This window comes from Bidens hawaiensis, unplaced genomic scaffold, assembly GCF_021521415.1.
Source record: "Bidens hawaiensis isolate Kalapana, Puna unplaced genomic scaffold, B.hawaiensis_p1.1 tig00000001_1, whole genome shotgun sequence".
Classification (NCBI taxonomy): Eukaryota; Viridiplantae; Streptophyta; class Magnoliopsida; order Asterales; family Asteraceae; genus Bidens; species Bidens hawaiensis.
The window spans coordinates 7,242,963-7,254,600 of record NW_027491014.1 but is presented as its reverse complement, the minus strand read 5'-3'; the positions used below and the strand labels follow the sequence as shown (position 1 = coordinate 7,254,600).

Sequence of the window (11,638 nt, the reverse complement as noted above, 5' to 3'; positions counted from 1 at the left end):
TTAGTAATTGAAAACTATCTCTTTTCTAACCAAGAAATAGAAAAGGCTTAGTAATTTTAGTATACATAAAATTTAGAAAAACTATTTTCTTAAACACCAACTTGATAAACTAACAATGTTGTCAACAGACACAAGCGGCCAAATTTGAAAAAAAAATGTAAATAGCCAAATTGAAATAATGTTAGATTTAGCACATCTTTTTTATTTACAATATATTTAATATTGTGTATTAATATAATTGTAAATTCATGTTTTATTCTTAAAAAAATAAAGGAATTTTTACATATATCCCCTTCTTAAACTTCTTAAATACATATTTAGTTAACGTTTAAAACTTAATTACATATATCCATCCCCTTTTAAGGTACAATTACCCATTTACCCTTTGAATTTACAATACCCAAAGGAAACAAAACGTAGACAACAGCGACGTTCAATTCCTCCTCCGGTGAGATCTCAGCCTCTTTTTCTGTCACGACAGCCCCGTTCCTGCGGCCTCGGAGATCGCAATTGCTTTGCAGGTATGGTTGATATAATAAAGGAAATCAAAGTTTTGGTACCTGCAACTGGCTACAAGCTGAGCCAAAGAAAATCCAAGAGCATATATTGAGAAGCAGAATGGCAGAGGCAGCCATAAACAATCTTTTGATTCATATTTGTATTACGGAAGCTACCATGGCTCATATTTGTAATTTGCAAACTACCGGTTCGTTATTTATTTTCAAAATATATATACAAGAAGCCATGTTAATAACACAGTAATAAAAAAAGTCAATTTGATCCCACATATTCAAGATCTGTAACCAAACAACGATTTTGATTTATTTGCATTCTCTTATCACCAGCTCAGTTTGGATTGAAATTGGGGATACATGTAATTGATATTTTTATGAAGGGGATATATGTAAATAGTTAATTAAAGGCAAAACAGCCATTTATTTAGTTAGTTTTAATGAAATGAGGAGATATGTAATATATGAGTATAGGAAGAGAAAATATGTAATTTATTATTATTAAGGGTTGGGTAAATATGTAATAAAATATATAATAAAAGAACTTAAGAATGGGATATATTTAAATGCCCCAAAAATAAATAGCCAAATCATAGGATCTGGTTTGGTTTTACATGGTTGGTTTTTTCTGTATAAACCGTAAAACCAATTGTTCAACGCCGTTTGAAATTTTTTGAAACCAACCGACCGAAAGATAAGACAAAAAACCAACCTTAACACCTATTTGATGATCGGTTCGGGCGATTTCACAGTATCGAACCGAACCGTGAACCTTTGGTGGGTAAGATCACCTCTTTAAGCGGATTTTGATGCTGGGCATCATGGGCTGCCGCTAGTTACTTTCGTTAACAAGGTATACGCTCAACAGAAGAGAAAATGAGCTCATGAAGATTCAGTAGAGCCGGGTTAAATCTAAACCAGACTATCATCTCTTATAATTATCGTCTTAAACTTTCATCGCACAATTTCAACAAGATACTAGCTCTTGAATAAACAAATATTATAAGACTATTATATAGTTTTCAACAAACAAACATAACACAATATATTTTATTTAGTTTATATATGGCAAAAACAAGCACATAAATGTGTAGTAGCCTCCTCCTAAAGGTTTGATGCTTCACTTCCTGGAAGTTTTTGTCAATGGACAACCTTGTAAGCTTCAGTAAACCTTGAACGTGTATATCCCCGTTAGCATTGCTTACATTTACGCATGATTGACACATAAACAAGATAAATCTGGCAAAAACATCTATGTATTGTGTAATGTTGTATGACATGTTTCAAATAAATCAGTTTTATGCTTTTAGGGAGTCAAATAACACAATTTAATCTGGCAAAAACATCTTATGTATTTAGACTTTTGGGAGACAAATAACACAAATTTTATATAGTTAAATAACAAACATTACACATGGTTAGCTCCGTTGAGTCAAAATTAGATTTTTGACTTAATGGAGTCATATTGTTTATATTTTTCTATTTTTATGTATTACCTTTTCTATATATTATAATCTCATTAAAAAATAAATAAAAAGTTCTTATTGAAGAATTATTTGTCCTTTCTTTTTTGTTCATGAAAGATGGAAGGTTATCTCAAAAAATATCAGTTACAGTTTTTTGTTTGGTGCACAGATTCAGTCACATAGAAGAAACTTGAAACCTAACAACAGCATAAACCAATTTGTAGTAACAAAAACTGTAACACGATTAAAATGAAAATGCTTTGATAAGTTTCTCCTATCCCCTATTTTTTCAAGAGTTAAAATAATAAAAGGAAACAAAGAAAACATATAAAATTGAAAACGAGATAAACATAAAATAATAAAAAATAAAAAGATGTTCTATTATGGCACTAGGTAAAGATGGCTGTGTGTGTTTATACTTTTATACACACAAACATGAGCCCGATAATCGAGCAAAAAAATAAAATGTTGCAAATAGAGCCTTGTTAAGGTAGATTGGTGCTTGCAGTGGGCCCATGATGACTATAATAACTCAAACAAGCCGATCAAAATTGAAAGCGTTCTTGAAGATGATAATAAAACTATTATGGTTGTGGACAATTGCCATACATGTCAGAAATTGGATTGGACTACGCGGAAACTGTAGTCAATTGCCCTGAGCTGCACGTTAATAGTTCAAGCGTCAAAACTAAGAGTCCTACACCTATCACGTTACAACATAAGAAAATTAAAGTAGCTCGACAAAATCAAAAGATCCGTAAACCCTATAAAATAAAAACGGGTTTTATATTTGAAAACTAGTTCGAGCCGAATAACTTAATTAGTATTTGAATCAATATATTTTTAATGATTGATCAATACTTAACTTACTAAAGAAAATTAAAAAACACATATAAAAAGTTTGGGCACCTAATATTCACGCATCTGCCGACCGCCCTACCCAATAAATGATCATTCCAACCAAAAAAACTAAACTGATGACCAAATCTAAAACATGAAAAATATAGTTACCCCCTCATGACTAATAAAAAATAATTAAACATTGATGATCCTTTAAATTAGACATGTACACTGAGCTACACATTTTTAGTTCACGTCAATACTAAGAGTCCTACACATCATGTTACAACATAAAAAAATTTAACATTGATGATCCTTTAAATTTAAACATTGATAATCTTTTCCGAGAAATCAAGTAGCTACGCAAAAATATAAAGACCCAAAACCCTATCAAATAACGAAAAAGAAAAATTATTTATTTTAATGACGAGCAACGGCTTTTTATTTTAAAATTTAGTTTGATTCAAATAACTTAAAAATTAGGTGGATTAAAAAGTTCTAAATCAAATATATTTTCAGCGATTAACTTTAACAAATAAATTTATAAAAATAAAAAATAAAAAATACATATTAAAAATTTGGGCACAAAAGACCGCCCGGAACGCCCCAGCCTATGGATGGTCATTCCAAACAAAAAAACTTAACAGACTAATAACCAAACCTAAGACTTGAAAAATATATGTACCCCCTCATGACTAATAAACAGGTGACTTAAAGATCCATCTAAATCATCACAAAAGAGCTAAAATATGATTTTGGGTGCTGGATTCAACACCATGGCATTGAATTAAAGCCAAGGAGTCAAACTTCAGACCCATTACAATCAAACAAATCCAAAAACGAACATTCAGAATGAGTAGGAGGTTATTGATTCCATTCACGAATTAAATCGGAATAATTAAACAGTCATCATTATGCTCGTCTAAACATAGGATTTAAAAAAACTAATAATAATAAAGGGGTTTTAGAGCCATCAGAAAAAATGGATCAATACATCAGTTTGTCACAGCCCGACAAACAGGCGTGAGTTCAGACGACCGTCGTGAGAATTAAATCCAAATTCATCATCTGGTTTTCATATCATTGAAATAATACAAAACAAATAACAACTAAAGATACCTGAAACAAATACGTTTGAAAGTGTTATTAGGGTTTCAACATAACTCTACAGAGTGAGCAGGCCCATTCGTATTCTAAAGCCCATTATCGGAATTTCAGTTGGCCGACAAAACACAACTAACAACAGAAGTCACAGGTGCATAAATCGGATATTTGAACAACTCAGGTTCGGGTATGGAATCGGGTTCGGGTATGACCAAGTATTGGTAAATCGGATATTAACATAATCGGATCGGGTTCGGGTCCGGGTCCGGGTATTAACTTGAATAACCATATCATGTGTACCGGGTTCGGGTTGGGTATTAAGTCGGGTCTTCAATACCCGGGTATTTGAATACCCTATTTCCGGGTATTGAAAAACCCGTTTTTCAGGTATTTAATAACCCTATTTTTGGGTGTTAAAAAAACCTATTTTCTACATAAATAGTTCTGGTCCTTCCGGATAAAATAAAACCACTAAATCGTCTTCGATGAAGCTGATCGTCTTCATTAAGTCCCGCGGGTCCTGAGTTCCAGTTGTATTTTCAAAAAGTCTTCGACTCGAGCCGCTCGACATGATTTCACATGTTGATTCAAAATCGTTATTGAATTCGACCACAACATAGAACCGCAATGAGCTTTCAATGGACCGGACGACATTTGGCATGACTCGAAATGAACCCAAATTGGTGATAATCAAGCTGTAGAACTAGAAACAGTACCAACAAAAGAGGAAGCCATTTTCTTCAAGTATTTTGACTTGTGAGTTGTGACTAAAACCAAATGTCAACCAACTATTTTTATACTACTTATGGTGTAGAGAACTAGAGATACATTAAAAGCATATTGGCGATCAAAATTAAAAAAATGACACTAATCGTTGTTTTTGAGTGGTTTTGGAGGGGTTTTTTTTTGTAGTTTCTTGTTTGGTATATCAAAAGACAAAAAGGTGTTGCTCTAAGCATTTATATATTGCCGGAAAAAATCTGTTGGAGAATGGAAGATCATCTATATGAGTAGTCATATAATCATTGCCAAGTGCTACACATACATAGGTGCACAAACATTAATATCTGAGTATGCAAAAAACCCGGTTCAGGTATGCAAAAAAACCCAGGTTTCGGGTATAACTAGAACCGGGTTTCGAGTATAACTAGAACCGAGTTTCGGGTATTATCGGGTTTAGATCGGGTTCAGGTTTCAGCATTGAAAGTCATACGAAAGTCATACCCTATCCGTACCCTACGGATAGGGTCGGGTTCGGGCTTAAAAACCCGGGTTTAAAAAAACATGGTTCCGGGTTTTATATCGGATCCGGTTTCGGGTTCTGGTTTATTGTGCACCTCTACTAGAGGTTTGAGGTGCACAAACAGGGTTTTTCAAATACCTGGTTCGGGTATGACCGTGTATTTGAAAATCAGGTATTGTCAATATCTGGGTCGCGTTCGGGTCTACGAATTGTCTCTGTCCGCGTCGGGTATAGAAACGAGTATTCTAAAACCGGATGTTTGAATACCCTGTTTCCAGATATTGAAAAACCTTTTTTTTTGGTTTTTTTTGGCTTTTTTTCTAGGTATAGATTGAACTTTTAAGAAGTTGCACTTTTTAGGGGTATTTTTCAGATATTTTTCAGGCATTTTTCGGGTATTGATCGGGTATTTGAGAAACCCGGTTTCATGTATTGGAAAAACCCGGTCCTTGTATGGACCTGGAACTAGTTTTCGGGTATTACCGGTTACAAATTGGCTCGGGGTTTTGGTACTGAAATGCATACACTATCTACACCCTATGGGTAGGGTCGGGTTCGGGTTTTTTGTGCACCTCTACTAGAGGAGCACAAATCGGGTCTTCCAAATACCCGGTTTCGGGTAAGGAATGGGTTCGGGTATGACCGGGTACTGGAAATCGGGTATTGGTAATACCGGGTCGGGTTCGGGTCCGGGTATTGTCTCTAAAAATCATACCCTATGCATCGGGTATAAAACCGGATATTCTAAAACCGGGTATTTGAGTACCCTATTTCCAGGTTTTGAAAAACCCTTTTTTTTTGTCGGGCTATTTTCCGGGTATAGATTGGATTTTATAAGAGGTTGCACTTTTTAAGTGATTTTTCATGTATTTTTCAGACATTTTTCGGGTATAGATCGGGTATTTAAAAAACCCGGTCCCTGTTAAGGAAATGGTTCCAGTTTTAGGGTATTACTGGGTACAAACCTGGTCCGATTCAGGTACGGCTTTTGGTACTGAATGCTCTATCCGTAACCTATGGGTGGGTTGGGGTTCAGGTATAAAAAGCAGGGTATTAAAGAAAATCGGTTTTGGGTTTTTTTAGGGTCCAGTTCAGGGTTCAGGTTTTTTGTGCACCTTTACTATAGGAGCACAAATAGGGTTTCTCATATACTCAGTTCCGGGTATGAAACGGGTTCGGGTATTACCGGGTACTGGAAAATCGGGTATTGGTAATACCTGGGTCGGGTTCGGGTCCGGGTGTTGTTGTAGCATCCCAAGTTTCGTCGGTATTTAAAAGAAGTGGGTTTAATTAAATTATAGAAAATAATTATAATTATCTAAAGTAGGAGGGGAATAAGTGTCATTAAATAATAAAAGTAAACATGAAACACTACACCCTTCCTATATATGTAGCCACCATCACATTATAACCATTCTAGCCTCCAAATTCCTTCCTTGCCAAAATTCCTGTTTTTGAGAAAACAACTCACAAAGACACGACGATTATGGAGATCTAACCGTCGGATCGGTCTCAAATTTTAACTGAGTGTTAACGACATATAAATGAAGATTCCCAAGTATCAGATCTTCGATCAGCAGTCGGGAAGTCCGGTTTTTATTAGTAAAACCGTAACAGGTAAAACATGAATTTTCCTGAAACTGTTCAGCTTTTTCGCCCACTTTAACCGCATTTTCCGGTGACAGAGAGCTGATGGGTTTGTAGATCGGGGCGAGACGGTTCCATGACCGCTTGAATCACTCAATTTCGAGTTCGTTTGATATGGTTTTGGTCTATTCGAGTGATTTCGAACATTAACCTCAAAGGTATGTTTTTGTTAAAAATGTTGACTTTTCGTGTACGGATTAGCATGAGAATTGGCAGGATGATAGAACGGGTCATGGTTATTTATAAAGTAATGAGCTTCACATGTTCAGCTTCACAAGTGGATAGCGACACAATCGTCTTCTTCTTACACTGTCATGTCACTAGCCTACTACCAAAGAATTGACAGCCAGCGGTGGTAGATTTGGCGTTCAGCTTGCACCTACCATAGTCAGAATCAGAAAATGCTTTCAGCTCAAATACATCGTCTCGAGGATAACAAAGACCGACCCTAGATTCCCCTTAAGATACCGAAGTATCCGCTTCACCAACGTTATGTGAGAGACTCTTGGACTCGATTGATATCGGAAACAAAGACAAGTCAGATACATGATGTCTAGTCTAAAAGCAGTAAGATACATGAGGGAACCAATCATAGAATGGTAGAGTGTTTCATCGACCTTCTCCCCTGTGGGATCAGGACCAATTCCATGATTAACTGGAATAGGAGTGCTACTCGGCGATGAGTCAGCCATGTTGAAATTTTCAAGAATATCATTGACATATTTTGTCTAGTGAATAAATATCCCATCAGACTCTTGTTTGACTTACAATCCTAGGAAAAATTTCAACTCTCCCATAGCACTCATTTCGAATTTCGATTTCATAACCTCCTCAAAATATCTGTACAGAACATCAGTCGTTGACCCAAAAATGATATCGTCCACATAGACCTTGACTATCAGTAAATGACCATCCACTTCCTTAGTGAAGAGTGTACAATCAACGATGTTGTGAACAAAGTGATTGTCTAAAAGATGTTGAGACAACGTGTCATACCAAGCTCTCGGGGTTGGTGTAGACCATAAAGAGCTTTGTCGAGCAGGTACACTTTGTCTTCATGAATCGGATCGACAAACCCCGGTGATTGTCATACAAACACTTCTTCACCCAATTTAACGTTCAGGAAAGCAGACTTAACATCCAACTAGTAGACCTTGAATCCCTTCCAAGATGCAAAGGCTAAGAATAAGATAATTGCTTCAAGTCTAGCAACGAGAGCGTAGACCTCATTAAAATCAATTTCTTCTCTTTGATTATAGCCCTGACACACTAATCGAGCTTTGTTTCTGACAATTATATCATTTTCATCTCTCTTGCATTTGAAGACCCACTTCGTGTTAATGCATCATTTACCATCTGGTAAATTAACTAGCTTCCGAACTCCAACTTTTTCAAATTGCATCAGTTCCTCTTACATTGCATTTACCTAACTTTCTTCAGTCAAAGCTTGCTTGTATGTTTTCGGTTAAATTTGTGAAATGAAACATTTGAATGAGAACCGATTTTGAAGAGGAGCAACTTGAGAATAGTAACAACTTAGACTTTGATCAAGTTGACTTTGAGTACGAACACCAGAATTAAGATCTCCAATGATATTATCTTCCGGGTGAAATGATAAAGTTCAGGCATAACTTCACCAGGAACTACCACACCATTTGGAAGATTCATGATATTTTCATCAGTAGTCACCACATCAGAAAGCACATAATCAGTAGCAACAACTGAATCAGAAATAACAGGATCAGGTGTCGGTTGAATCAACGACTCAATCACATCAGTATGATCTTCACCATCGTCGCCAAAAGAAGGTGTTGTCGGAGTATTATCCACATGATCATCAACATCAAGAATCAGAACTTCTTGTTCAACATTTTCTTGAGAAAATTCACCAGAATAGTGTTGAAATAACAGTGTGGCCATATCATTTTCTTCTTCGGGAAAAGAGAAACAGCTCCACAAGCTGTCATAGTCAAACATCCATGAATCACTTTTTCTTTGAATATGAGTTGCATACCTTTGACAATCCACATGTTGTACTTGCATAATACGGTTGATGCTAGGTAAAAATACTCTCCTTAAGGACTAGAATAACCCACGAAGAAACCTTCCACAGACTTTGCATCGAATTTACCATCAGGATCCAGAACAGTGCATTGGGATCTGAATGGCTCAAGCCACTTCAAAGTAGGTTTACGTCTATTAAGTAGCTCAAAACAGGTTTTGTCATACTTATTTACTGACAGGACACGGTTAAGAGTGTAACAAGCTGAGGCAACAGCTTCAGACCAGAAACTCACAGGTAGCTTCGAATCCGCCAACATCGCCCTAGCAGTTTCAATCAGAGTACGATTCTTTCATTCAGCAACACCATTTTGTTGTGGTGTATAAGGAGCGCTAAACACATGAAGAATACCCCGTTCATTACAGTATTAAAGCATACGGTTGTTTCTGAACTCGGTACCATTGTCGCTTCTAATCCTTCAGATTGGCAAGTTGTAAAACATTTCAAGTTTTTTGAATAAGATCATCAAGTTGTCAAACGTTTCATCCTTTGAATCAAGAAACATTACCCATGAGAAACGTGATTAATCATCAGTGACCATCAAGCAGTACAATTCCCCGGTGATACTTTTAACATTCACAGGCCCAAATAAGTCCATATGAACCCTCTCAAACAGTAAGTTGATTGTATTGACAGCTTTTGTCGGGTGCGATTTTTTCTTTTGCTTATCCTTCTTGCAACTCAAACATTCAGAACTCAAATGAAAACCTTTAAGATTCACTCCTTCAACCAATTGATTGTGAACAAGAAAGTTTATTTTTCGAACATTGATGTGACCCATGCGACGATGCCATAGCACAGATTCTTTTACAGACGCTTTGGTTACAAAACACTGAATAGTGCCTTGTGTCAATGGAGCAACATTCATATTAAGCACGTAAAGATCATTTTTTCTTGGTGCTTTCATCAAGATCCACTCTTCTGGAGTCTTATACCCAGGCTTGAGAATCAAACAATCTTTATTTGTAAAATGCGTTGAGAATCCTTTGTCACAAATTTGAGATATGCTCTGTAAGTTGTTCTCCAGCTCAGTATTGTAACTCACATTTTCAAAAATTACTTTCCCATTCAATAACGTCCCTTCTCCAACAATTTGTCCACCTTGATTTCCTACAAATCCCACATACCCTCCTCGAATAGATTGAACATTTTTTAGCAGATGGAGAGTTCCAGTTATGTGTAGAGAGGCTCCACTATCCATTATCCAACGTGAATCATTGGATCTTGAAAGCCCCTACAAAAATAAGCAGTTAGTGAAACAAGGAAACCCAAGCCTTCTTGGTCTTAGGTTGTTTCATTTTTTCATTTTAAACTTCCTCCAAATCATCATATTCATAATCATACAATAAATCATCAGACGAACATGAACTCGATGAAACAACAGCTTGTTCAAATTGATTAACAATTTCATTTAAAGACTCAACAGATTGGTTATCAAATTGATCAGTTAATGACTCAACAGCTTGGTTATCAGGTGGCTTAACAACATGTTCATTTGGTGGGTTAACATTTTCATTAATTTTAACCTTTGCCACCCAGTTCTGACCAACAGAACCTTTCTTTTTATAAAAACTATCATTTTTCTTGGCATTCAAAGATTCACCCACTTCAAAAATCTTTTTGACAAATTCCTTGTCTACACTGCTCTATAAAATCTTAACTGGTGGAGGTGTAGGTTTCACCACAGTAACTTTAACATATGTTTTTTATTCACCACATGTTTTCCTTCTTGACAAAATCTTTTAGGACACGAATAGAAAAAATGTCAATCTTCATTACAACAGAAACACTTTCTTCTATCAACAAATTTGTTAACAGAATGAACATCGTTCTATTGACTCTATCTTTCAACTTTGAGTTTGTAAAACTCATCATTTGATTGCCTTGTATGAATAGCCTCTTTTTGTGCTTCAGAGGTCTCACGTTTCACAAACACAATCTTTTGAAAACCATTTTCTGGTTTTTCAGGCTTTTGGTTATCCTCTTTGAAACCAATACCCTTTCGTTTATAATAAAAACTGGTTTTAGCAAATCTTGAGTTTTGATTATCATTTCTACCAGTTTTACCATTTGATATGGGTTTTGTTTTCTCCGATTAATTACCACTTTTAATACTTTCTTTAGATGAACTTTCAGATTCATCCAGCACAAATTCAGCAGCCTTTTTACCAACCCCACTATCACACTCAGAACTATGAACACCATGTTCATTATCATGTTGCGGTGAATCAGACACCACATTCAACACCTTGAAAAATCATTCAGGTTCTTTTGGAACATAAGAACTCCAGATTGGAGGCAGAACAACATGATATTTTGGAGTCTCTTTTGGAACAACGTGATCCAACATACATTTAGAAGCTGAATAACTTGTCAGTTTTGTTTCAACACGTTCAACTTCAATTTTAATCAATTTCAATTCTCTTTTTAGTTCTGCTTTTTCATCCACATGTCGATTAATGACAATTTGCTTATCTTCAACCGTGTGAGTAAGCATAGTAATTGTTTTTTAACCTTGCAAAATTTTGTTCCTCAATTTTTTCTCACACGATTGAAGTTCGTCATACGCCTCTTTCACATTTTGAAAATCAAGAAATATTTTGTTATGATCATTTTTAAGCAAGTTAAAATCTGTTATCAATGAATTAATAGAAAATTCCTTTTCTTCATGTGATTCACAAATGCGTTGAATTTCATCAGGAGAAAATTTTACTTGACCGATCATGTTAGCTTAAAGAATAGGAGCATCATCCTCAACAGAAAT

General features: G+C 35.6%; 2 non-coding genes across 2 annotated transcripts; both read right to left on the bottom strand.

Annotated features, from left to right (window-relative positions):
* Nucleotides 1-3,665: 3,665 nt before the first annotated feature.
* LOC143611867 (small nucleolar RNA Z105) lies at nt 3,666-3,739 on the bottom strand. Its single transcript, XR_013149906.1, has one exon. It is a non-coding gene; the product is annotated as a small nucleolar RNA Z105 (small nucleolar RNA).
* Nucleotides 3,740-3,786: 47 nt separating this feature from the next.
* Nucleotides 3,787-3,893, bottom strand: LOC143610618 (small nucleolar RNA Z161/Z228). The gene has a single exon (XR_013149684.1). It is a non-coding gene; the product is annotated as a small nucleolar RNA Z161/Z228 (small nucleolar RNA).
* Nucleotides 3,894-11,638: the final 7,745 nt, after the last annotated feature.